This window comes from Eschrichtius robustus, chromosome 1 (assembly GCF_028021215.1).
Source record: "Eschrichtius robustus isolate mEscRob2 chromosome 1, mEscRob2.pri, whole genome shotgun sequence".
NCBI classification, from domain to species: domain Eukaryota; kingdom Metazoa; phylum Chordata; class Mammalia; order Artiodactyla; family Eschrichtiidae; genus Eschrichtius; species Eschrichtius robustus.
The window spans coordinates 198,546,221-198,573,456 of record NC_090824.1 but is presented as its reverse complement, the minus strand read 5'-3'; the positions used below and the strand labels follow the sequence as shown (position 1 = coordinate 198,573,456).

Sequence of the window (27,236 nt, the reverse complement as noted above, 5' to 3'; positions counted from 1 at the left end):
TTTTCCATGATAGGTTATTCAAAGCTATTGACTATAGCTCCCTATGCTATATAGTGAATCCTTGTTGCTTATCTACTTTATGTACAGTAGTTTGTATCTGTTAATCCCACACTCCTAATTTATCCCCCCTCTTTTCCCTTTGGTAACCGTAAGTTTGTTTTCTATGTTTGTGAGTCTGTTTATGTTTTGTATATAGATTCATTTCTATTATTTTTTAGATTCTACATATAAGTGATTTCATATAATATTTGTCTTTCTCTGTCTGACTTACTTCACTTAGTATGATAATCTCTAGGTCCATCCATGTTGCTGCCAATGGCATTATTTCATTCCTTTTTATGGCTGAGTAGTATTCCATTGTGTGTGTGTATACATATATATACACATCTTCTTTATCCATTCATCTGTTAATGGACACTTATGTTGCTTCCATGTCTTGGCTACTGTAAATAGTGCAGCTATGAACATTGGGTGCATGTATCTTTTCAAATTACAGTTTTTGTCTTTTCTGGATATATACCCAGGAATGGGATTGCAGGATCATATGGTGGCTCTATGTTTAGTTTTTAAAGGAACCTCCATACTGTTCTCCAAGTGGCTGCATCAATTTACATTCCCACCAATAGTGTAGGAGGGTTCTCTTTTTCTCCACACCCCCTCGAGCATTTGTTATTTGTAGACATACTGATGATGACCATTCTGAACAGTGTGATGTGATAACTTGTGGGGGTTTTTTAAAGCTTTTTTAAAAATTATTTTATTTTATTTTATTTATTTTTGGCTGTGTTGGGTCTTCATTGCTGTGTGCAGACTTTCTCTAGTTGCAGTGAGTGGGGGCTACTCTTCATTGCGGTGCGCAGGCTTCTCATTGCAGTGGCTTCTCTTGTTGCGAAGCACGGGCTCTAGGCGGGCAGGCTTCAGTAGTTGTGGCTCACAGGCTCAGTAGTTGTGGCTCACGGGCTGTGGCGCACGGGCTTAGTTGCTCCACGGCACGTGGGATCTTCCTGGACCAGGGCTCGAACCCATGTCCCCTGCGTTGGCAGGCGGATTCTTAACCACTGCACCACCAGGGAAGCCCTAACTTGTGGTTTTGACTTGCATTTTTCTAATAATTAGCAATGCTGAGCATCTTTGAGTGTGCCTGTTGGTCATCTGTATGTTTTCTTTGTGGAGATGTCTATTTAGGTCTTCTACCCATTTTTTGATTGGGTTATTTGTTTTATTGATATTGACTTGTATGAGCTGTTTATATATTTTGGATATTAACCCCTTGTCAGTTGCATGGTCTAAATTCTTTATAAAAGTCCTCAGGACAGGGTACTTTTATTACCCCCAGTTTATCAATAAGGAAACTGAGGAACAGTGAGGTTAAATAACTGGCCCAAAGTAACACAGCTTTGAACCCAAGCAGGCTAGCTCTGCAACCCTCAGAGGATGGAGAAGCAGGTAAATAAACTAGAAAATGGACCACAGCCAACAGGAGGCCGAAAGGAGGAAGTGACAGGTGAAGTAGTGAGTGGGCAGAAATCAGCTACACAAAGAATGAAGGTTTGCTACCAATTTTAATAGCCAAAAAAGGTTGGCAGTTCCAAAAGAGACAGCAGCATAAAGGAAGTAACTACATAGCCTCTTTCAGCAGGTCCTTTGAAGGAGATGAGAAACTTCTGCTAAGCTAGTTCTGCCCCACCTATATTTTCAATTTTTATCAGTACCTTCATTTATACACTCCTGTTGGTACCCAAACTACTGCTAATTTTCAAGATATTGAAGAAGGGCTTATTACTTGTAAAATTACACAAAATTGGGAGTGGATGGTGAAATATGGTCAAAGAATCTTCTCTGTGTTTAGGGGGGAAAATTCAACTAACACCCATCTAGGTAGTTTAGATGGTTGAGACATGGCTAGTGTTATAAATAATATCACAGAATATTTCCGTCCCCAGGAATTTTTTGAAACCACATTTTTTTGGCCAACCCATCCTGTTGTGTGTGTGTGTTTTCAAAAGCTGAAAGAAGAATCTGGAACCCATTTTAAAGTTTTATTAAAACTCATGCTTGTGACAGTCTGATTTCTTTCAGATTTTGTCCATCTTTCAAATTTAAAATATAATTCTATAATATTCATGGCCAAGTGTATTTCTACTTAGAAGCAAGAGAACAGAGAAATTGTCTTCTAGAATTTCTTTTTCATTATAATTTTGGCTATCTCTGGTCCACCCTATTTGTTTCTCTTTTTAAAAATCTTGTCTAAATACTGTATGATTTCACTCATATGTGGAATATAAAAAACAAACAAACAAAATAAGTGGACAAACCAAACAAACATGTAGATACAGAGAACAGAGGGGAAGGGGTAAGAGGAAGAGTGAAATAGGTAAAGGGGATCAGCTGTACGGTGATGGATGGAAGCTAAATTTTTGGTGGTGAGCATGCTGTAAGGTATATTGAAACTGAAATAGAATGTTGGGTTCATGAACCTTATATAATGTTATAAACCAGTGCTACCGCAATAAAAAAAAAAGTCTAAAAATTTTTTTTTTAAGTTAACAACCCTCCCAAAATCTTCTCTCTATCCCCCTGGTCCAAGTTTTTATTCTTCTCATCTGCCCAAATCAGAACGACTTAAGCAATGAAAAAACATAGTAGCAATAATATGTGTTCTTCATTTACATGGCAACATTCTTTTGCAGATTCTAAACTTTAGGGAGTGAGGACCTTGCCTTCTGAATAGTTGTGGGCTGGGTCTAGGTTCCTCAGTTAAAGGCGTCTAATATGGATGGAAATGGCAGATCTCTCGAGGCTATAGTTTTATAAGGGCCACCTGTTAACTTCTCGTTTCATAATCCTATCTCATTTAGGCCCTTCTCTCCACAGGCTTCCCAGACGAGTCGACGATCAGAGATGAGAAAATACAGCTTCTCATCTGAATTCATTGCTTTGAGCACTTACATCTCCCACTCTAGCCCAGGGAAGGTGGTATTTTTATTTCAGCAAAGGTTTGCTTCATAACATTTGATCTTGGAACATTCGTGATGGAAACCGGGTTAGGAAATCCCATGTCACTGCACCTCCTGCTCATGTTTGAAAACTTCAGGGCGAGGTCTGGCCACAACCCAGGCCTCCTTCCTCTGCTCCGTGTCACTGATCTCATTTCTTATTACTCCTTGACAGATTCCAGCCAAGAGAACTTCCCGCACACGTCTCCATGCATAGACCAGGCAATCAAAGCGCTTATGGGGCACCTACTGTGTGCCAGAGGGAGCCCTGTGTTTTACTCTCCACTTGGCCAATTCCTTGATTAAAAGTCTGGCTCAGAATTTCTTTCCAGAAAATGTTCTCTGCTTAATGACCCCCCTTTCCAGAGTCTCTAAAAATATGTCATCTGGTGAGAGCACAACTCCAGCCCTCTGTAAGATAGCGTTGCCCCAGCTTTTAACCATGACCCACAGGAAGGGATAAATTGGACGACACAGCAACCTTGTACACATACACACACACACACAACATTCAGAATTATAGTTAACAAAAGTTTTATGAAAACAATACTAACTCTTACTAGGCAGGATGCATGTGTTTAATTCTAATTCTGTTTCATTTTAAAAAAATGCTCATCTCTACCCATAAAACTGATTTCGTGACCAGCAGCTTGAAAACCCCCGAGGCACCCTGGGTATTTAGGAAGCATAGAAGTTAATTAGAGATTCTAAAGGATGAACCTATAATTCAAACAGGAAGTGACTTAAGGGAGAGTGTTCACAAGTATTGTCAGAAAAAGTGAAGCTTGCTCCAAATAAGGGACTTGCTAACAGATGCCACATTTGACTAAATCCTCTGAATTTCTAAGAATTAATTCATTCCTTAAAGCAAACTTTTTTTTTTTTTTTTTGAGCATTCAGTGCAGCCTAGACTTCGGCTTACAAAAATGGATAAGGATCTTGTTGTCCAGGACCTCTTGGTTTAACAGAGGACACAGAAGGGTGACCCAGGAATCATGACCAATGTCCTAAATGCTACGACCAAGATGCACCTGGGGTGCTGTGGGAGCGGCACGGGGACCCCCTAAGTCAGGAAGGAGTGGGTGGGCTTCCTAGACCTGGTGACTCTCTGGAGGACGCTGGAAGAGGAGTGACACCGTCTCCTTAGACCAAGAGAGTCCTAGGGATTTGTGCTCTGAGGGCAGGAGCCCTCTCGAGTCTGCAGGCATTGTGAGTGGTCTCTATTGCGCCAGCGAAGGACACAGGTGGGAAATGGTCAGAGATGAGCCTGCAGAGGGAGGGGAGCAAAGGCGCTTGAATTTTCTCCCGAAACATAAAGGAAATCCACTGAGAGGTGTTAAGAAGGGCACAGGATAACAAGGTTTCTGGCTTTGAAAGATCCCTAAAGGAGCAGCATGGATAGTGCTGGCCAAGAAGCAGGCTGGGGCAGTGGGTCTATTTAGGGGGCCGGTGTCGAGAACCAGAGGAGAAACTGTACAAAGGGCCTTGGCTGGGGCAACGGTGGTGGGAACGGGTAAGCGGGGAGGCCTTTGTGAGGCATCAAGGACACAGTAGCGGGTGGCTTGAAGCAGGTCCTGTCTCGGATGTGCGTCTGTGCCACCCACTCAGATGGAGGGTGCAGGCAGGGAGACAAAGTTTGGGGAAAGAGTTCAATGATGGACACACCGAGTTTGGAGTGCCCAAGCCGATCCAATAGCCACTTGGAGATTGGGGAGCGGTCTAGCCTGGTGTTAGATGAAGCCACAAAGCAAAGCTGGGACCAGCAGAGGATTGGGAATGAGGCTCTGGGAAGGCCCCAAATTCAGGGTTATTACTGATTTGCTGAAGATCAGCTGGGTCTGGTGAGCCTGGGATCCGCGCAAATCGCCCTTGTCTTTGCTTCCTCCTGCCTTTCCTAGCTTGGATGCCGCCAGAGTTCTCCCAGGGAGCTAGGAGGAGGGAAGCGTCTTCCCTGTGTTTATTCAACACAATCCCTCGTTCAGGAGGCTTCTGGAGATGGCATAGCTCCAACAAAGGCAGGACGAAGGTAAGGGTGACTCTGTACTTAGGCATTAACAAACCGTAATGGGCTGGTTCTGAAATATCTGCTGGGTCAGGGTTCCAAATTGCTGATACATTCTCCAATATCCATTTCACACACTGGAATGTTGTCCTGATCGTATTTCCGAGGACCCTGAGCTAAGAGGGCCGTATCGTTACTGGATTTTAAGTCCTTCCAGCTTTGAATCTCAGCCTTTCCGTGTGCGTGAGTCCACACACAGGCCAGCCTACGGGGAGGGTACTGGGATGAGTAGGGAGGAGGGAAGGCTGACGCTCAAATTCTGTTCTAGGACCTTCGGGGCAGTGACGCTCCCTGTTTGTTATGGGCTGAGTTGTGTCCCCCGGCCCTGTCCCCCCCGACTCCCCCCCCCAATTCATCTGTTGAAGCGCTAACCCCTAGTCCCACAGAATGTGCCTGTATTTGGAGAGAGGGTCTATAAAGAGGTAACTTAGTTAAAATGAGGTCTTATGGGTGGGCTGTCATCCAGTATGACTGGTGTCTTTAAAAGAGAACATTAGACACAGGCAGACACATAGAGAGGAGAGAGCAGGCCAAGACAGAGAAGGCAGCCAGCCGCGAGCCAAGGAGAGAGAGGCCTCGGAAGAGACCAAGCCTCCTGACGGACGCCTCCATCTTGGACTTCCAGCCTCCAGATCCGTGAGAAAAGAAGCTTCCGTGGTCTAGGCCGCAGCGTCTGGTAGTTTGTGATGGCAGCCCTAGGAAGCTGACACGCTCACCTTTCACTCCTCCCATGGGGGCTGCCATGCCTAAGCTTGGTGCCTCAACAGGAAAGCAAGGGTCTTAACACTCAGAGGAGAAGAAGCAGGGATTGGAGGGAGATTAAGTGGGAACACCTGCTAGTGAAACAGACAAGTAGCACGAGTGGATTTCCCAAGTTCACGTTTAGCTACTGCTTTGCGGATTACCAAGTACTTCACGCACCTCCACTGTTTAGTCTGCACAGCTGCCTGAGCCTCACCTGGCAGATGTAAAGAATGAGAAAGGGGGGAGGGTCTAGCACTCTGGGTCGTGACTAATCTCAGGTGGGCGGGCGATTCTGACCCGCGGAAGTGTGAAGTGTGAGAACCACGGAGAGAGGGGTTGGTCCCCCGTCAAGACGGCCAGGTCGGAGGGTGACGTGACTTTTTCACAATTGTGAGCCGCGGGGCCAGGACGGTCTCCTTGACAACTGGCCCGGAGCGCCTGTGGCTACAACCTTCGCACACGCCGGAGGGTTTTATCCCTGCATCTGCTGGGCACTCAGGGCGCCCGCTCGGGGTCTCTAAGGTGAGCGGCGCCCCTCGGGCCACACGCGGGACTGGAGCGCGGGCAGCGCGGCGAACGCCGGGGCCCCGGAGCCGCCGGGCGCGCGCGCGCGTGCGCGTCCCCGGGCCGGCGCGTGCGCGTGCCGAGGGGGTGGGTCGCGCCGGCCCCGCCAGCCTGGCTCGCGGTCCGAGCCACTCAGAACGCCCGGCGGCCGACACCCGGGGGCCCTACAACTACTACCCGGCGCCCGCCCGCCGCGCCGGGACTCGCGCGCCCGCACTCGGGGACGGAGGCGCCCGCTCGGCCCTGAGCCACCTCGCAACTTGTCTGCTCGGGCAGCTGCGGCGCCGGGGCGCCGGACAGACTCTCCCGGGTCCCTCGCCGAGAGCCAGCTCGCGCGGGGACCAGCGTGCGCCCCCCGCCACCGTCGTCGTCGCGGGGAGCTGGGCGCCGGCTGCCGGCCGGCAGGTGGGCGAGCCCGCGGGCCAGGTGAGTGCGGGGAGGCGGGGTGCGCGCGTGGACGCGCTCGGCGGGGGACGCGGCCCTTCGCGCGTGGGTGTCTTCTCGGCTCCCCCTGGTCCCCCTTCACACTTGCACCCAGGACCTGGCGCAGGGCGGAGGCGGGGGGCGGGCGGGCTCACCTGCTGGAAGTGTGTTTACCCGGGCGAAAGAGCGAGTCATGGGCCAGCCACACCCCCCGGCCGGGGGGCCACGCGCCGGCCGACCTGGGGCTCCACCCGGGCTGCGACTGTCCCTGAAGCTCGCCCCAAGCGTCTTCCAAGTCCTAGGACCCGGGGGTGTGTGACAGGCCTCTGCCCTGCCCTCCGTCCCTTTAATTCGGGCGGAAGAGGGCTACTGGGAACGAGGACCCAAACTTTGTTTTCACACAGTGAAATTGACTTTCCGGGGCTTTTAAACTGGTCGTGCGCACGCGATTGATGGCGGGTTCCTGGGGACGCCTCCCGGGGGCAGGGCTGGACCGGCCGGCCCGCGAGTGGGGTGACTCTGGGCGCGCAGTGGCCCCGGGGCTCAGGGACAGCTCTGGTCCTCTTGGCCCGAGGTCGGGCCCAGCCCGGGCGTGGCGGCCCGGGACGGTCCCGGCGCAAAGGCCCCTGCTCCCGCGGGGTGGCCGCGGGGGTCCCCGCGCTCGGCCGGGCTCCATGTTCCCGGCCCACTCCGGCCCGGGGAGCTGCGGCCGGGTGGCCCGGCAGAGGGCGCCCGCTCCCGATCGTCGCGCGGACCGGCGGAGGGGAGGGGACTCGAGCGAGGCTCCAGGTGAGGAGCAGTGAATCATCTCGGGAGGGGGACCCGGTCCTCGCTCTGTGAAAGGAGTCAGGGAGTGGCCGTGGCGCTGCCGAGGGTCGGGGCTGCCCAGCTGCTGTCGGGCGGGGAGCGGCGATCGCGCCCCCGGAGGTCTGGGGAAAGCTCGGAAAGAAGGTGAGGAGCGTCCCTTCGCGCGGTGGCCGAGGGCGGGCACGGCCGCGCCGGGCTCCGGCCGGCGGACACTAGGACGCGCCGCGGCGCGCCCTCCTCCGGGGGCCGGAGGTGGGGTCAGCTAGGCTCGGGCTCCGGGCGGTCCTGCCGGGGGCGGCGAGCGGGGAGGGGCGACCGATCCCCGGGCCGCCGCGATGGGGCGCTCCCGGGGGCCCGCGGGGTCCCGGCGCAGCAACAAAGGCGCGGCGCGGCCGCCGCTCCCACCCACTTCCGTCCCCGGCGCGCGCCGTCCGGAGGTACCGGCTGTCTCAGGATTTCCCTCCGCGGAGTTTCGGGAAGTTAGCGGGGCGGCCGGTTAGGCGGGCAGGAGGGGCGGCCTGGGGAGGGACACGCGTGTGCGTAGAACTGCGACACTGCCGGCCTGCCCTCCCCACCGCCCGGGCCCCAGGGTCGCGCCGCCGCAGGGCCCCCGCGGGCGCACGGTCCCCGCGCCGCGCGCCCGGCCGGCCCGCCGGGCCACGCCCCTCCCCGCGGGCTCCCGGAAGGGCGGGGCTTAGTGCCGGGGTGACAGCGGCGGCCCGGGGCGCCCGGAGGGGAGCTCCAGGAGGCGGTGGTTGCATTCCTGTGAGTTAGCGGCCCGGCGGCTCCAGTCCAGGCCGCAGTCTGGGTCAGGTGCGGGCTTAAGCGCTTCTGGCCTCGGCAGTGCAGCTCCGGTGCAGCCTTGACAGTTTGTTGCCATTGGAAGTTCCGCGGAAGGGGAGAGGACAGCGGCGAGAAAGGAGCGCTCCTTGTCCTCCCCCCGCCCCCTCCCCCGAGGTTATGCAAACCCCAGACTTAGGCACGAGTCTGTCATTGGAATGGCGGGGGCACCGTCTCCCCTGCGCGACAGACGTTTCCCGGGAGCTGGACCCAGAGGGGGTTCTGCCCAAGAGAAACTTGGGGCGCTCCGGTCTGGTGTGAAACCTTATCCCGCGGTTATCAGTGGATAGAATTCACGTTTTCTTATCTTATCTGCCTTCACTCCCTTCTGAAGTAGGGAAAGGCCTTCTGTATGAGAGAATCTTGTATCCACTTGGGAAAGCTCTTCACCATTCGCTTTGAACCCTCCCAGCCCCCTCCAGAGCGGTGATTTCTATTTCACAGGTGAGGAAACAGGCTTACAGAGGTTTCTGGGACCAAGAGTCTGTCCTGCTCCAAAGGGTGATGTTTGCTCGTCCCAGTTCTATGCCAAAGGACGTTCCCGAAAAGTTGTTATGGGTTGCTGATTGAAGAGTCCGGGTACAGGCTGTAACCCCAGGTGTTCGGTTTGATCGTGTTCGTTATTAGGGTTAGATTGACCTTGACCTGTGGCTGACTTTTCTGTGGCTCAAGGCCTCAACGAAACCAACTCTTAGTTTATTTCTTTTTAGTTATTTATTTTGGCCGTGCTGCACAGCTTGTGGCATCTCGGTTCCCCAGCCAGGGATTGAACCTGGTCGACGGCAGTGAAAGCCCAGCATCCTAGCCACTAGGCCCCCAGGGAAGTCCCCCAACTCTTAGTTTAAAGCTTAAGGTATGTGAAGACAAGTAAAACCGCTTAGAATTATCTGACAGCTCCAAAGAGAGTCAGAAACAGCTGTCCTTTGCTTTGTGTGGTGTCTCATTAGGCAGGTGGGCCTGGGGTCAGGAGCTCTGTGTAGCTCGGAGCTCTGTGGGCCTTCCCTGCAGGAAAGAACAGCATTGCCTACCCTGTCTAAGTTCTGTGACTTTGCCACCTCCCTGAATGTGTGTTTAAAATGCCTTGGAAATGCAGCCAACCTTCATTAACTGCCTGATGGGTTATGACTCTAGAATTCCTTTTAGACATCTGAGATCATCTCCACATCTTTAGACAATGTTGAGCTCAAGTTTATAATATGGGGCGGTGGTGTTGTCTTGAATGTACTGAAAGTGTTTCGCCTTAAAGAAAGATGTTGTTTGAAACCCTGGTATGACATTTCTGACTCAGAATGTCCTAGGGCAGGGCCAGTTGTGGAGACAGTGAGGCATGATGATTAAGGGCGGGCTTCGAATGCCGCCTCCACCGTTTATAGGTCTGTAGCGTTGGGCAAGCTGCTCAGCTTCTCTGAGCTTCACTTTCCTCTTTCAGGGCAGGAATAATCACAGCAGCACCTGGTTTCAAGCTGCAAGGCTTAGATTTGGTCATTCATATCAGGTACTTAGTAGCGCAGAGCCTAGGAGGTAGTAGCTGCCCGACAAGTGTTAACTAATAATGATGATGTTTAAGAACAGACTCTTTCTTTCTTGCCTTCCCTCGTCTAGAGAGGCAAAATAGTTGATAGTTGAACTTGATCTTCTTGGTTCATACAGCGAGGTGATGCACTTAGCGATTCTTCCTTCTTGTCAGCAAGTGCTGTGTGTGCATGTGTTGGCGGGCAGGGTGGTAGTGATGGAAAACTTTGTCTCGTTGCCCAAGGAATTTACAAGGGTCTCCGGAACCATCGGGCTTTCCTCCTAGTGTTACCACTGTGTAATTTTGCGGCTAGCCCTCCAGCCATTTCTCTTTCCTTTAAATTTGAAGCCAGTATCCTAATAGCCATGATGACAGGACTTAAAAAAGCAAGCTCAAAACCAAACAAGCTGGAGAAAAGGAAGCAGGTCTTCTCTTTGTTCGTTCACTAGCCATTGACACCACTAAAGAGAATATCTGCGTCTGTGAAAATTGTGCTGGCCCGACCTTGGCAAGTGGGACCATTATTTGGAAAATAGAAGATTGTCTGGAGTCTGTTTAAAGAGGAGCCACGAAATGGACAGAGGAGGGAGGAGAGTTTGAGATAACATTTCAGAACTGTTTGCTCAGATACGGTGACCTATGTATGACCTGAAAATTGCCAAACTAACATTTGGAAGGTGACATAGAGAGGTCTGGTTATGTCCAGTTAAGCTGCACAACCAGCCAACAACCAGGATAGCTATTTCATATGTTAAAAAATCTTGGAAGCTTTTCAATTTAGCAACAAGTGGAGAAATAGTTGTTTTTAAATATACTATGTCAAGTTGTTGATGAAAGACCCCTGAACGTTGCTATTTCCTAGTTCTTGATTTTGCATTTGTCTTTTAAATAATCATCCAGGGCGAAAGAAAGCACTGGAAACATTATAATGTTATTAAACACCACCCGATCGTGAAAGTTGTCACCAAGAAGGGCATGGCATGGAGTCCAGGGAGGGATTGCCCTTGAAAGGTAAACATAGATTTTCCATCTGGATTCGAAATGCAGCTTCCTCCCACATGGCAAAATGATCTGCGCGTGTAAGCAGGGGACGGCACATAAAGGGTTAGCGGCAGGGTTTCTCCCCTTTTGTGCATCGCGCTTCATTTGTAGCTACTTGTTGAGTTTCCAGGGCGGAAGAAAGAAGCAGCTGTAGGGCATGCGCCAGACCTGCGCTGGGCTGTCGCTACCATTGTAGGGAAGATGAACGGGCAGCGTTATTTTGGATCACATAGCAGCGTGTTCAAAAGCATCTTGCATTCCCCAGCTGTTCCACAACTTCTGCGCATATGGGAGAGAACTTGCCAGCTGCTGGGGCAACTGTGCTTACGTTTTCTGCTTTTGAGCAGTCCCCAAGGAAGGTAAAAATCCGCAGATGCCTTTGTTAAACTGTAGCCATCGTAAAGAGTCTTGTTTGTTTCTGTTATGTCAATGTTATTCCAGATAGAGCCTCTCAGGGGAGAAGATTTAAAAGGAAATGTCAGAATTAACATTTTTTTTCCCCGAATACAGTTTTTTTGAGGATGACCAATGTGTATATAGTTTTTCCCTACTTAAAACCTAGGTCGCTTTTCTATTTTATTGACTAACAAAGGAACAGGTCTCATGTTAAAAACTAAATGTGTTTCTTTTTTTAATTGCCCTATCCATCAAGGTTAATCATACACATTTTTCTGTTGCGTGAAATGTATAAAAGTTACAATGTGTGTCCAGATGGTGCTCTTTTGTTTTCAGAAGATGAGGGTATTTTACATCTGTTAGAGCCAGGAGGTGCTTTGCCCACACCCCTTACCTTATCTGTGAGAAAGCTGCAAGTTTCCTAAGAAGTTGTTACTGTTACCTATCTGAGATGATTTGGCTGTTACTTATCTGAGATGATTTGGCTCCCGTGCTTTACTTCAGCAAATCTTAGGTTGAGTGTTTACATGGCAGCAGGCCTGAAGGTGAGCAAGGGCTTGGGCCCAGCCCTGGATGGACGCAACAGCTCAGAAACAGCAGACATAAACAAGTACAGTATGAGGGCTGTAACAGAGGCAGCATCTGTTTTTTGTGAAAGTGCCTCTTCAGGCAGCTTTTTGTGTAATCCCATTGATGTTGTCACCATGTCTGCTCAAATAAAGCCGAGGAGGAGGGTCTGGGTACAGGAAGATAGAAGAAGCATTATAAGGTTGATCAAATGTTGAGTACGTGTACTAACAAGAGAAGGCCTTGCCTGTGCGTGTAGACACACCTGTCTCTACCTGCACACACCCCCCCCTCCCGGCCCCCGAGTCCTGCCCAGCACTGGAAAGCATCTTGCCTCCTAATTCCTGTGAATGGAGGTGAATGAATGGCCTCTAGCAGCTACAAGCGTAAATCCAGTCCCTTACAGGGACTGAGTCAGCTTCAATCCCTTTGTTCTAGAAGAGGTTATAAAGGAAACGCCGATCACTTGGACACGTGTGAAAGCCCCAGACTCCGATGCTCGTCTCACTCTTAGGGGCTCTTGTGCTGGAAACGGCTGTGGCTTCAGCTCACCCAGCGACCCAGAGTGGCTGAGTTAGACCCACAATTCTAAGCCCTTTAATCCCCTTCTGGGCGCCATGGACACATTCGCATATCTTTTACTTCATCCCGTTTGCACAGGAATCTTAGATTTTTGACAACGTTTCGGCCTTCAGTTGGTTTAGCTGCCATTTTCTTTTGAGACTCTCAGGAACTCTGTTTGGTTCTCAGGGCTGATGACCTGGGGGCGGGGGCGGGGGCGGGGGCGGGGGTGGGTGGGTGGGCTGTATTGTACAGAAGGGGAAACAGGCTCTGCCTGCCGTTGAGAACCCTGCCTGGGCTAGGGCTAGAATCACAAGGTCCTGCCTCAGAACTCAGCGCCCTCACTGGCCAAGTCTTGGAAGGGTCAGCTTGCTCAAAACTAGAGGACGAGTCCTCTCCTTCTGGAGACTTCGCTGTACTTGCGCTGACTGCAGTGGTCCTCGCTGGGTCCTTTCCCTGGGATAACTCTCTTCCTTGTTACACTTCTCTGCACGTTATAATTGTTTATTCATCATGTTCTGTTTTCAAGTCTTGGCTCTCGAGCACAGCTGCCAGCTTTCTTTTTTTTTTTCCCCTGTATTTTTTTAATTGAACTGTAGTTGATTTACAATGTTGTGTTAGTTTCAGGAGTACAGCAAAGTGATTTAGTTTTCTATATTATCTATATATCTATATATAGATACAGATATAGATAGATATAAATCTATTGTTTTTCAGCTTATTTTCCATTATAGGTTATTAGAAGATGTTGAGTAGAGTTCCCTGTGCTATACAGTAGGACCTTGCTGTTTATCTATTTTATATATAGTAGTGTGTATCTGTTCATCCCAAATTCCTGATTTATCCCTCCTCCCCTTCCCCTTTGGTAACCATAAGTTTGTTTTCTATGTCTGTGAGTCTTTTTCTGTTTTTTAAATAAGTCCATTGATATCATTTTTTTCGATTCCACACTTAAGTGATACCATATGATATTTGTCTGTGTCTGACTTACTTCACTCAGTATGATGGATGATCTCTAGGTCCATCCAGCTTTCTCACACAGTCACCCCTCCTTCCCATCACACACGTGCACACCTGTGCGCACACACCTGCAGACACACAGAGGCCCAGCATGGTAACTGGACCTGTTATCCTTCTCCAGCCGGCTCAGCTCCTTTCAGAAGGAGACTTCACGTTAACTGCATCGAAGTATTTCTCCCCGTTTGATGCTCTGGACGCTACACCATTCTTGCTGGATGTCAGATATTCACGGGTGGTCAGAGTTATCGCGTCCTCCTTTGCACAGGGGGCCATTGGGAGGTGAGCCGGCTCCCTCGGTCGTGGGGACTAGGTAGTGCCTTCAGCATCGTGCTGCTTAGAGGCTGGAAGCAGCAGCCACTTCCCCGTAGGAGGAAGAAGGTGATGCGCTTTGGGGGTGCAGCCATGAGGCCCCTCCTGGGCCCAGGGCTCCCCCGCGTGCCCCGTGCAGCCACGGTGTTGCTCCCCGTATGCCTCCAACAGCACCCCCCAAACTTAGGCAGCTTTCCACTCCTTCTGGGACCCTGTGTTTCCTCTTTGACGCCTGCCCCTCCTGCTCCTGGTCTGTTGCCGCGCAGTCTCTGGTGTCAGGTGTCTTAGGGACGCTTTGCCTTGGATGCCCTTATCTCCATCTGTCCTTGGTGTTTAGTTGCTTCCCCCCACTAGCCAGCCTGCCCTTTGACACGGGGTGGCTTTTCCCCCTTGCTGTCCTTGCTGCTGACTTCTGTCGGCTTTTCCTCCGGCTGCTCCTGCGGCCCTGTTACGGCTCCCCCTCTCTCGGCTCCTTGCTGCCCCTTTGTGTGTGCGCTTCCCCAGGCCTCCCGTGGCTTTGTTCCTGTCCTGCCCTTTCTCTCTTCCTCCCCTCCCCGACCCCACCCCTTTTTAACCCTCTTCATTCGTTTTACTGACGTGTAATTGACATACCAGCTTCAGTCCTACAACATAATGATTCAGTACTTGTCTGTATCACGAAATGATCACAATAAGTCTAGTTAACATCTGTCACCACACATAATGACACATTTTTTTTCTTGTGCTGAGCACTGTTAAGATTTACTTTCTTAGTCCCTTTCAGATAGACAGGCCTTCCTCCCCTTCTTTGACGGTGCTTCCTGAGATGTAGATTCTTTCTCCTTTATTTTTTCAAACCCACAATTTGCAGGCCCTTCTGTCTTTGTCCCAAGCCAATCCTGTTTGGCTGTCACCTGCATCGGGTATAATCGTGACATACATTATATACACTGTCACAGTTTTTATTTAGATGTCTGTAAAAAAAAAAAAAAAAAAAAAAAAAAAAGTGGTTCTTGGAATTGAAACTGGGAAACACCAGTCTTGAAACTGGTCAAGTCAGGGCGTTTCAAAGGGTTGAACTTTGGGGGTAATGGTTTTGAGATTTATTTTGGCTCTCCTTTCACATGGCAGTGCCGTGAAAGTCACTGAAACATGAGCTTGTTTTTGGATAACCTCTTCCTTGCAAATGGAAATTGTACATACACAGAGCAGAACTAACATTTGCTTTCCCCCCCCACCCCCCCTTCAAATTATATTTCTGAAAGATCTTGAAAGGAAGTTGAGTTTGTACTGTGTGGCCAGTCTGGCTTGTGTGTAAGTTCTGAGTGATTGGTCATCTCGAATCTGTGCTGTTCTAGAGGCTCATGGTGGGTATTTCCTATCAGTGATCCCTCATCCATGAAAATATGCTGGAGAGGAGGTCTGGGGAGATCCTTCACGGATTCACCCTGATTTGGGACTCTTTATTTTTCTCTCCAAAGCTACGAACACGGAGGGGTATCCTCAGGGTCAGGATAGAACAGGTTGGCTGTTGGGAAGCAGTGGGGAAGGATGCCTTGAGCCAGGGCTGCAGGGAGAGCGTCCGGGGTGCGGCCCCTGCTAGGCGGTGTTCCCCATGAGCCCTGGAGCCCTTGCACCTTGCTCTCCTTTTTTTTTTTTTTTTTTTTAATTCTGAAAAATAAAGGGAAAGGATGCTTACCTGTGCCAGAATGGAGTTTGCTTCTAGACCTTCCCAAATAAAAGGGAGCCCATTTTTCTGCCCTGGTAGATAGGGGAGTCTGCTTAGAGCATTGGAATAGGAGCTTATGTTCCTGTAGACTCACCCAGACCAAGGGATCTTTGTTTCAGCAATGTTCTGTAATTGGTATCCAGCAGAATCTTGATGTGGTCATCAGGTTCAGTTCACCTAATCTAGTAATCTGTCTATAACAACACCTGGGGAAAGGTCTCTTAAATTGGGATTATATAGAAAACAAGACATGAAAGTGATCAGTCAGACTGTTGATCCATTCACTGGTTTGGTCAGCAAACGTCTGTTAACCACGTGTGTGTGCACGTGCTTGCGGGCTTGGCATTGAGAATACAGAGCGAATCCTGCCCTCATGGGGCTTACAGTCGGAGATGGCTTTGCCAGCACGGGAACGTGTTGTAGGTGAGATGGAAGCACATCCCAGGTGTAACGGGGCACACGGGATGCAGTGGTGGGCGTGGTGATGCTGCTGATTATGGTAGCTTCGAGGACCAGCTGGGACCGTGCGTCGGGCTCTATGCATCGGGCTTGACGTGCTGGGCGTCTTTGAATCAGCACCATCTCTGAGCTGAAGCCTTGATAGGTTTTGTACCTCAAATGAGAGAAGACAGTAAGTAGTCAGGTCTGGGTTTGAATTCAGATCCCAAGTCATAAACTTTATGCAATCAAGGAGACACCAGGTCAATGTCTTGTAGGTTTACTTTTCCTTCTGTGTCCATCTGCACCGCTGCATGTAAGAAAGGAAGAAGAAAGCCTGGAGAGCCATGCGGTTACAAGATGTCCAGTGGGGATCTAGACTTCCTCCACTGTCCCATAAAGGATGTACTGGTCGAGACAGTGGCTCTGAGTCTGCAGTTATGCATTTTCTCAGAGTGTCCTTTATACTCAGTGTTTTGCCAACTGTATTTCTAAAGAGGCTTTCTTTTCGCTCTGCCAAGCTTTGCAGAAACTGGCTGCCAGGCTTATTGTCACCCGGGAGGGACTGTACTCCACAGCACTCTGCCTCTTTTTGTGGTGCTGTGTGTCGCAGCCAGCAGCCTCTGGTGTCCGCCTTGCTGTTCTCAACCGTGTCTGGTGGAGGAAAGTGCTTCTATTTCAGGCCTGCTGAAGGGAAGAGGGACTTCCTCACTATCAGAAGCGTATCTGTGTGAGCCCTCAAGTCTCATCTTCACACCCAGCGTGGTGTAGACGACACTGCTCTTATCTTCAATGCCTTTCAAGGATCAAACGTCTGTACTTCTGATAAAACCCAGTCGTGATTTTAAGAATTCTGGCCAGGCAGGTTGGTGAAACCTATGATTCTTGGAGGAAAAGAGAGGCTTGAAAGGGAAGCTGGACCAGCTTTCTCTCAGAGGGAGTTTGTGGGGACCCAGGGTGGCCTTTCAGGATGGATCACTCTGGGGCTCAAGAAGAAACTTGGACGAGGATGGTCTGCTTCAGGGTTGTGTCTATATGTCCGGTTTCAGATGTGGCTCTTAGTAAGAGTGTAAGTGGAAAGACAGTCCTCTGTTCCCGAACTCTGTGCCATGAGGAGAAAATTCCATGCTTGAAAATTTGGAGGTAAACATCCTTTCTTTTTTGAAGAGCTGCGATTTTTAATCTGTTGGACTTTAAGTCCAAGAGCTGTAAGAAAAAGGCTAAGAACCTACATTCCTAGAAAAATTGATAGACCGTGACCTCAAGTATAAAGAACTTATTTCAAGCAATGTTAAACTGTTTCCTTCCCATACCTAAAAATGAATCTGACGTAAGACTTTTAAGTAACATATATGTGATATGTAGATGTGTGTGTGTGTGTGTGTGTGTATATGTATATATATGTTTATATTCTTCTTCTGACCCCAGAATTATCCAGTTATCTGTTGAAAAACAGTCATCGTCATACAGTTCTGACATTGAATTTCCAGGAAAAAGAAAAGCATATTATATGCTCGACAAGAAAATTATATAGTAGAAAAATGTTTCAGTTGATTATTTATGTAAACCCAACATCTGTGTGTTGTTTTTTTTTTAAAATTTCATCACTTCTTAAGAAAACTAAAAGCTTTCATCATGTGGCATTTTTTTTCTATACTTGGTTCTCCCAGTGTTGGAAGGAAACAGCAGGCAGTGAAAGCACTTTATTTTTTTCCATGAACAAATTAGTTCCATCGCTAATGTCTAGGCTTCTTGGGAAAAAAACAAACAAACAAAAAAAACCTTAGAGGAAACTGCAAATTTATTGTGGAAAACCTCCCACTTTCATTTTGAGCACAGACACTGGTTCTAGGTTCAAGTAGTAGTGTATCCTTTATCTGATGGTAGAGCCACTAACATTTAAAAACCCACTTATATGTTTTTTGCCCCATAAGCATAGTTTGCAATACAGTCTGTCCTTGGTATTCTCGGGATTCCCGCATATGCAGATCCGCGATTGGTTGAATCTGCAGATGCGGAACCCAGATGTAGAGGGCCGACTGTACACATTTTCTACTCCATTACTTCCCATTTCAGCTAAAAGTCTCCTTCATGAAGATAAGTGCCGTGTTTGCAGAATCATCACCCAAACCTTTTTCTCTTTGGTTGCCAGATCCACACGGATTGCTGATAGTTACCCCAGAATGGCTTTTCTATTTCATTTTGGTGTCCCATTTCCCAAATGCTTTCCGCATTGTTTTCGAATCTAGGGAGAGCTGGGGAGAGTTAATGAGCTCTGAAGGAGTTGCCCCCATTGTGTTTAGGCTTACCGAATTAGTCATCCTCACTCAGTGTAGGTAAATACGAGGATGCCTGTGGATTTAATATTTTTTTTTAGTTTCTGTATAGATAGAGTGGAGACAATTTAAAAGATGAAAAGACAGATAATTTTTCTCAAGATGGGTTCCTGTTATTATTACTATTATTATTATTCCCTAAAGTATCATTCATAGTGTGGTAGGACAAACAGCTCTTTCTAAGAGTAATGCCTTCTTGTTAGTGAATACTGGAAGTTTCAGTTAAAGTGCTATGAACATGACTCGTCATGAATAATCATCGTTTGAATTTAGGAGATACTTATTTAAGCTTATACATATAGGAACACTTTTACGTGCAGGGCACTTTCACATTGCTAATGTCACTTAATCATAACCACCGCTTGAAGTAGGTAGTGTTATTCCCATTTCACAGAAGAGCAGTATTGAGGCTCACAGAGATGAAGGACTGGTCAGAATCATTTATCTAGCGGGTGACAGGATAGAGATTTAAACCTAGGTCTTCTGACTCCAAGGTACATTGAGCTTCCAGTCTGCTAAGCCAGTAAATAAATGGCAGTGATATTGTACTGAATGACACATGAGTAATGGGAGATTCCAGAAAGGCAGCACAATGCTAATGTAAAATTTTAAGAATAAAGCTATCAAAGTAGGATTGGAGTTTTTAGTGCTCTTAAGTCCACATTGGGTTTAGAGAATAGGATTCAAGTATTTGCCTGCTTTTTGCTGAAGACGTTGATTGTCCCAGATCTGTGTCTAACATAGTGAAAGCACTGTTTTTTGTTTTTGTTTTGCTGTTGTTTTAATGTGTGCATTCTCCAACTGCCATTGCCACTGCTTTCTTTCTTTCTTCTTTTTTCTTTCTTTCTCTCTTTCCTTCTTCCTTCCTCCCTCCCTCCCCCCTTCTTTCTTTCTTTCTTTCTTTCCTTTCTTTCTTTCTATAGCTTTATTGAGGTATGATGTTGCCACTGTTTCTTAACTTTCTAACAGGGTTTTGGGTGAAAGTTTGGGCCTGTGTTAAGCCAAAATTTCTTGACTTCTTGGGCTTTATGTAATATAGTCTTAGAAAAATTACTCAAACTTTTTTTCTTGTTACTGCACTTCCTGTCCCTTGCAGAGAAATCTCTTCAGTAGTAATTTGGGAAATTTTTGAGCTTTATAAAAACTTACAGTTGCTGACACAATATTCAGTGCATAAATCTAAAAAGGAGAATAGTGGCTTGATATTTGACAGTTATTTTTTTAAATAAGTTTATTTATTTATTTATTTATGGCTGTGTTGGGTCTTCGTTTCTATGCGAGGGCTTTCTCTAGTTGTGGCAAGCGGGGGCCACTCTTCATCGCGGTGCGCGGGCCTCTCACTGTCGCGGCCTCTCTTGTTGCGGAGCACAGGCTCCAGACGCGCAGGCTCAGCAGTTGTGGCTCACGGGCCCAGTTGCTCCGCGGCATGTGGGATCTTCCCAGACCAGGGCTCGAACCCGTGTCCCCTGTATTGGCAGGCAGATTCTCAACCACTGTGCCACCAGGGAAGCCTGATATTTGACAGTTTTTACCCCCCAGTTACCTCTTGATTTTCCATATTAATAGGAGGAACCGATGACCATGATCATTGAAAATAATAATACCTTGAACTTAAGTGTTTTTTTTTTAATAGTTTCACATGCATCTCATTTAAATTCTTTTTGCACTCTGTATGATGAACTGGGCTTGTCTATCTTTCTTTTCTAGATGAGGAAATTAAGGGTCACAAAGAAAAGTGTTCTACTCAAGATCGTAAAGGAAGCAAGTACTAGGGTCTGGCCTGGATTCCATGTCGTCTCTTAGCCCTGTTTTTTCACTCTTGATTTTATTAGGTCAATAACAAGTGATATTTTCCAATGGGGTTTTTAAAGATACTTAAAATACCAATATTTTTAATATATTTCCCACAATTTAAAACTTTGTTATAAAGCTGTTCAACTTCTTCCTTTCACTCTTAATGCATTATGAGTTGGAAGGCAACAGCTGTTAGAAGAATGTCAGTGACCACTATAAATAAAGTAAACCTCTTCATTGAGGGTTAGAAGGAAAAGTATTGGCTGAGTTCAAGTGGTGTGTCAGGATATTCAGTGATCAGAATAGAGATACTGGCATGCTTTGCTGTTGAAGATCTTGACCTTCCCCATCCTTACTGAGATTATTCAAGCAGATGTGCTGGAAAGCTAATCTCTGTACCAGGAGTGTTTACTGACTAGTCCATGCTGGTGGGAAAGGAATTAATGTTTACTGATCATGCATTCTGGGGTAGGCTGTGTGCTAGACATTGTCTATACATTACTTTATGGTAGCTCTTAACGTAGTCCCACAGATGAGTACCTTAAGTCTCAAGAAATTTAAATCTAAGTGGTGGAGCTGGTGTTATTTCTAGGTCTATAAGGTGAGTAAATCCAGATTCTTTCAACTCTACTATCTCTAAATTCTGTGATTTATTTTTTAAGATTAGCTTTCCTAAAGTTACCTTCTCCTCTAACTCCTGGTTAGCCTGGAAGCCAGACAGAAGTATACAGGCATTCCTCGGAGATATTGCAGGTTTGGTTCCAGACCTGTGCCATAAAGCAAGTACCACAATAAAGCGAGTTACATGAATTTTTGGTTTTCCCAGTGCGTATAAAAGTTTTGTTTACAATATACTGTAGTCTGTTAGGTGTGCAATAGCATTATGTCTAAAAAAAAAAACAACGTACATGGTTTAATTAAAAAACACTTTCTTGCTAAAAAATGCTAACCATCATCTGAGCCTTCAGCAAGTTGTAGTAGTAACATCAAAAGATCACTGATCACAGATCACCAAACAAATATAATAATGAAAAAGTTTGAAATATTGCAAGAATTACCAAAATGTGACACAGAGACATGAAGTAAGCAAATGCTGTTGGAAAAATGGCACCAATAGGCTTGATTGATGTAAGGTTGCCGCTTGCATCAATATCAGTTTGTAAAGAACACAGCATCTATCAAGTGCAATAAAGCAACATGCAGTAAAATGAGGTATGCCTGTACCAGTTATGATGATACCAGTAAGAAGCCAAAAGAAAAATTTGCTAGAAGTTGCCTGAATATGGACTGTCTATCCATTATGATTAGGTAGAGCAGTGCCTCTCAGACCTTAATGTGCATACAGATCACCTGGGGATCTTGTTCAAATCTTTTCTACATTTACTGATTTTCTGTCTACTTGTCCTATTAAATATTGAGAGAACAGTATTGACATATGTGACTGTTCTTTTGAATTGGCCTTTCTTCTTGAAGTTCTGTCAGTTTTTGCTTCATGTGTTTGGAAGCATGCTTGTTAAGTTGAATAGATATTTAGGACTGTTAAGTCCTATTGATGAACTGGACATTTTTCATTATGAAGTGACTTTCTTTATACCAGATGATAATCTTTGCTCTGAAATATCCTTTGTCTGTTAGCATGGTATATCTTTTTCCATCCTTTTACTGTAAACCTATTTGTGTCTTTATATTAAAGTGCATTTCTTGTAGGTAGTATGGGTTTTGGATCTTGCTTTTATTTTTCCAATTTGACAATATCTGTCTTTTAATTGGTGTTTTAGGCCATTTACATTTAATGTAATTACTGATATCATTAGTTTGGAGTCTGTAATCTTGCCTTTTTTTTTTTTAATTTATCCTGTCCTTTATTCTCTTTTCCTGTTTTTCTGCTTTCTTTTGGATTATTTGAGAATTTTTTACGATTCCATTTTCACTCCTTTGATGGATTATTAGCTCTATCTCTTTGCTTAGTTATTTTAGTAGTTGCTTTAGGGTGTACAGTATACATCTTTAATCATCTACCCTTAAGGGATGTTATACTACTTTTCCTATATTATAAGAACCTTTCAATAGTGTACTTCCATCTTGGCCCTTGTATTATTGTTGTCATACACTTTACTTTTATATGTGTAATTAACTCCACATAAATTATTATTTTTGTTTTAGAAGTCACTTCTCTTTTAAAAAGATTTAAATAATAAGAAAAAAAGTCATATATTTACTTAGGTAATTGCCATTTCTAGTGTTCTTCATTCCTTTGTGTATATCCGTATTTCTACCTGGTATCATTTTCCTTCTGCTTAAAAGGCCTTCCTTTAACATTTTTTGTTATGCAGGACTGCTGCTAATGAGTTCTTTCTGCTTTTATATATCTGATAATGTCCTTATTTGCCTTCATTTTTGGAATATATTTTTGCAGGGTGTAGAATTCTAGATTGACAGTTTTTTCCTTTCAGTTCTTTAAAGATGTTGCTTCACTGTCTTGTCACTTACATTTTTTTTGACATAAAATCTGCTATCATCGTTATCTTTCTTCCTCTATGATGTGTTCTTTTTCACCTGACTGCTTTTAAGATTTTTTTTTATCACTGGTTTTGAGCAATTTATGATGTGCCTTGGTATTTATTTCTTATACTTGGGATTAGTTGAGCTCCTTGTGTTTTGGGGGCTTATATTTTTCTTAGATTTGGAATATTTTGAGTCATTATTTCTTCAAATATTTTTTCTACCCCTCCTCTGCCATGAGGGCTCGTATTTCATGTATATCAGAATGCCTGAGCTATCTCTACAGCTCATTCATGCTCTGTTCATTTTTTTTTTAAACTCTCTCTTTCTTTTCTCATTTCAGATGTTTCTATTGCTGTCTTCAAGTTCACTAATCTTTTCTTCTGCAATGTCTATTCTACCATTAGTCTTATCCAGTGTATTTTTCATCTCACATGTTGTAGATTTCATCTCTATAAATTTCACTTGTGTTTTATAAATTCATGTCTCTATTTAAAATCTTGAATCTCTGTCCTTGCCTGATAATTTTAATATCTGTCTTAATTCTGGGTCAGTTTTAATTGTTTGATATTTCCCCTCATGGGTTGGATTTTCTTGCTTCTTTGCATGCCTAACATTTTTTTTTTTATTGGATGCCAGACATTGTTATTTTTATCTTCTTGGGTTCTGGATATTTTTGTATCACTATAAATATTCTGGAGCTTCTTTTTGGACCATAGCTAAATTAGTTGGGGACAAGCAATTCTTTTGTATCTTGCTTCTGAGGCTTAGCGGGGAAGGGACTGGAGCAGTGCTCAATCTAGGGCTAATATTTCACACTAAAGAGGCAAGATCTTCCTGAGTACTTAATGCTGCTGATTTATGAGGTTTTCCAATCTGTCTGGTGGAAATAGGTACTATTCTTGGCCCCGTGTGAGCACCAGACAGTGATACGTCTAATCTATCCTGGTATTTTTTTCCCAGCCACAGATAGTTTGCCCACACACATGCAGTGATCAGTGTTCTGCTGAATACTCAAGAGTGACTTTTTTTTTTTCTTTTTAAGATTTTTCCCCCCCCCACACACTGTATTTTATTTTTACAAGAGATAAATAGACTGACACCAAGCATTGTACATGCATGACCACAACAAAAGCAACAATGATTGCAATTACCAAACACGAAACACACTCATGCTATGTCATAATATTGACATTCAGTCCGGTAATCCTCCACTGTAACAGCTCCTTTACTTTGCAGTGAAAATTGATTTGTATATTTCAAGAGTGACTTTTGCAGATAGCTGGAGTTTTCTCTCTGTGCAGCTTTCTGCTCTTTCCTACAGACTCTAGCTGCTTTGGGTCTTCCTAGACTCTCAGCTCTGTATCCTCAACTCAGGGAATCTACTGGGCTCTTCTTGGATTCTCTCTCTCTGTGTCTTGGCCAGGAAACCTCTTAAGGCAATAAGCTGGGATACTCATAGGCTCGCCTCATTTGCTTCCTGATGTCTTGTCTCCTGAAAGCCATTATTTCATATATTTTGTCTGGTTTCTTTTCCTTTCCCCCCACCCTCTGTCTTTTTGTAGGGGTGGGGATGTGTTTATTTGTTTTTGCTTGTCTCAGGCAAAGGCTTAAATCTGTTTCCTATTATTTCATATTGGCCAAACCAGGGATTTTCAATAAATTCAGGTTCTGTTCAGTAGGTTTCAGCTGGGACCTAAAAGTCTGCATTTCTCAGAAACTTTCAGATGGTATTGATGCTTCTGGGAAAATACTACTTTGAGTAGCCAGCATCTCCAGCTATTCAATAGAATATAATGTGAGCCATGTATGTAATTTAAAATTTTTCTGATAGTCACATTGAAAAAATTAAAAAGAAACAGGTGAAATTAATTTTAATAATATATTTTCTTTTACTCAGTCTTCCCAAAATGTTATCATTGCTACATGTAAACAGTATAAAAATGTTAATGAGACTTCTTTATTTTATTGTACTAAGTCTTGAAATTTGGTATATATGTTAGCATTATAGCATAAATTCAGGCACTACATCTGAAATACTTGGGTCTGTGTTTAGATTTCATAAAATTTGTAGTTGAAAAAGTGGATTTGTGTAACCAAGTTTCAAACATACTTAAGTTTTCCAATAACTGAATCAAGTGTCAAAAATACTTTTCCTTTAATATTTGCCATTCAGTTAACAAAACTGGTTCATCTTTTTAGAAGAATTGATTTGATTTTTTGAAACTAAAAGCTTGTCAGTTTTAAAGTCTGTTCAAGTTATGTGAATTTGGTAACTCTCATGCCAACTCAGAATTACTAACATCAAATTCAAAGGGATATTATAAAAATTGAAAACCAACTCTAAATTTATCAATCTCAATAAAGTATTCTTCAAATTTTTCTTGTAGATTGTAGGCAATTCATATAAAGCTTTTTATTTCAATCAAATCTTCTGCATATTGATCCAAGTTATGAAAATGCATAAAACAATTATTTTTCATTTATGAAAAGTATCAATTTTGATATAAATTCTCACACTTTCTAGCTAGGTCATAAATAAGCTTTTTCCTTTCCTTGGAGCTTTAAATTTAGCTTGTTCATATGCAGTGTAATATCTGTGAGAAAACATAAACCAACAGCACTTTTTTAATCTTTATTATTTGTTTACAGAAAACCTTGAATTGCTTAAGTATACAGTGAATCTTTGTAAAACTGTTTCATGACAACCAAAGATCACTGGCAAAGAACACATAATCATTAAATTCATTGTCATGATTTCTTTCAGCGGTTCTTTAAACTGGTGGTAATTCTTAGCATTTATGTGTCTATACTGAACAATTTTAACAACAATATCCGATGGTTTTCATAGGCTTTAGAAAGCCAACTAAAAATTATTATCATACAGTAGAATGAAGCACTAGGAGAAATGCCAGTCTCTTGTTAGAAAAGTCTGGTAAGTGTTGATTTTTGACCCAACATAGCAGCAGTACTGTCTGTCATGATAGAAACCTTTTGTTTTCATATCTAGCCGAAATCCTTCTTTGGCAGATGTACAAGATTCAAAAGTACCTTCACCATGAGTTCAGTTTTCTTAGTCTACGAATTGACAACATTTCTTCATGAATTTGGAAGTCTTTTGAGACAAAACATACTCAAAGTACTAATTGGGCAATGTCTCTGATATTGCATAATTCATCTAAAGCTAAAGAAAATTCTTGTGATTTTTCAAATTTTGAATTTATTTATCTTTGATATTGGTAGAAATGGCGTGTTTTCTATGGGCAATTGTTTGGTTGCTAATTGAAAGTCCTTCGCTCTTTGAACAGTATCTTTTCTATATTTTCCTCATAATATTCGAACAACATTGCCATAACTAAATAATAATGTATTTTGCCATCTCTCCATCTAAAAATGCTCCTTTGTTTTTATTCAAGAATCTAAGATATTTTATAGCTGGCCGTAGTTACAAGCTCAAATTTTGCTAAAAATCATTAAAAATTTTTTCTTGGTCATTTAATTATGATTTTGGCTGTTTCCTTTGTGACTGTTGGAAGGAGACTGAGCATCAAATTCACTGCCCTTGCTGAAACTGTCTCTTAATATTGTCTGCTTTATTATCTTTGTTTTTCTAAATGTAGTAAACAGCTTTTTCAATTTGCTCTGCCACAGCAAATAGCAATTGTCTTTATTTTTATTTATTTTTTAATTGAAATATAGTTGATTTACAGTGTTGTGTTAGTTTCTGGTGCACAGCAAAGTGATTCAGCCATATATATACTGTTTTTCAGGTTCTTTTCCATTATAGGTTATTACAAGATATTGAATATAGTTCTCTGTGCTATACAGTAGGACTTTGTTATTTATCTATTTTATATATAGTAGTATGTATCTGTTAATCCCATACTCCTAACTTATCCCTCCCCCCTTTTCCCCTTGGGTAGCCATAAATTTGTTTTCTATGTCTGTGAGTCTGTTTCTTTTCATTTGTGTCATATTTGAGATTCCACATATAAGTGATATCATATGGTATTTGTCTTTCTCTTCTGACTTCACTGAGTATGATAATCTCTAGGTCCATCCATGTTGCTGCAGATAGCATTATTTCATTCTTTTTATGGCTGAGTAGTGTTCCTTGTGTATATATACCACATCTTCTTTATCCATATATCTGTTGATGGGCACTTAGGTTGCTTCCATGTCTTGGCTATTGTGAATAGTGCTGCTATGAACATAGAGGTGCATGTATCTTTTTGAATTAGAGTTTTCTCCACATACATGCCCAGGGGTGGAATTGCAGGATCATTTGGTAACTCTATTTTTAGCTTTTTAAGGAACCTCCATTCTGTTCTCCATAGTGGCTGCACCAGTTTACATTACCACCAACAGTGCAGGAGGGTTCCCACAATTGTCTTTGATAATCACATTTTTTACTTACTTTGTTTCGTTCCTTTTATCCTTTACTGTGTGATCATAGTACTAGCTTTTATATCTCTACTTGATTTTGTGTCAGTACAAAGACTCTGTTTTAAATTTGAAAGTTTGACCATATTTATTTTATAAATTAGAAGAATAATTAAATTAAATATTTTAATTAAAACAAGTATTTTGATTTAGCTACCAATTAGGATTTACC

The 27,236-nt window shown here is 44.5% G+C and overlaps 1 protein-coding gene across 9 annotated transcripts in view; it reads left to right on the top strand.

Moving 5' to 3' along the window:
- Nucleotides 1-6,490: 6,490 nt before the first annotated feature.
- The window catches only part of SVIL (supervillin), a 237,994-nt gene continuing 217,248 nt past the window's right edge, over nt 6,491-27,236 (top strand). For 5 of the 9 annotated variants that reach the window (XM_068562693.1, XM_068562721.1, XM_068562711.1 and 2 more), the window contains exon 1: nt 6,491-6,792. The gene's annotated coding sequence lies outside the window, so the exon portion shown is untranslated. Of the gene's footprint in view, nt 6,793-7,649; nt 7,741-7,954; nt 8,034-8,813; nt 8,881-11,288; nt 11,350-27,236 lie in introns of those variants that run through there. The other 4 variants (XM_068562654.1, XM_068562683.1, XM_068562662.1 and 1 more) reach the window with 4 other exon arrangements.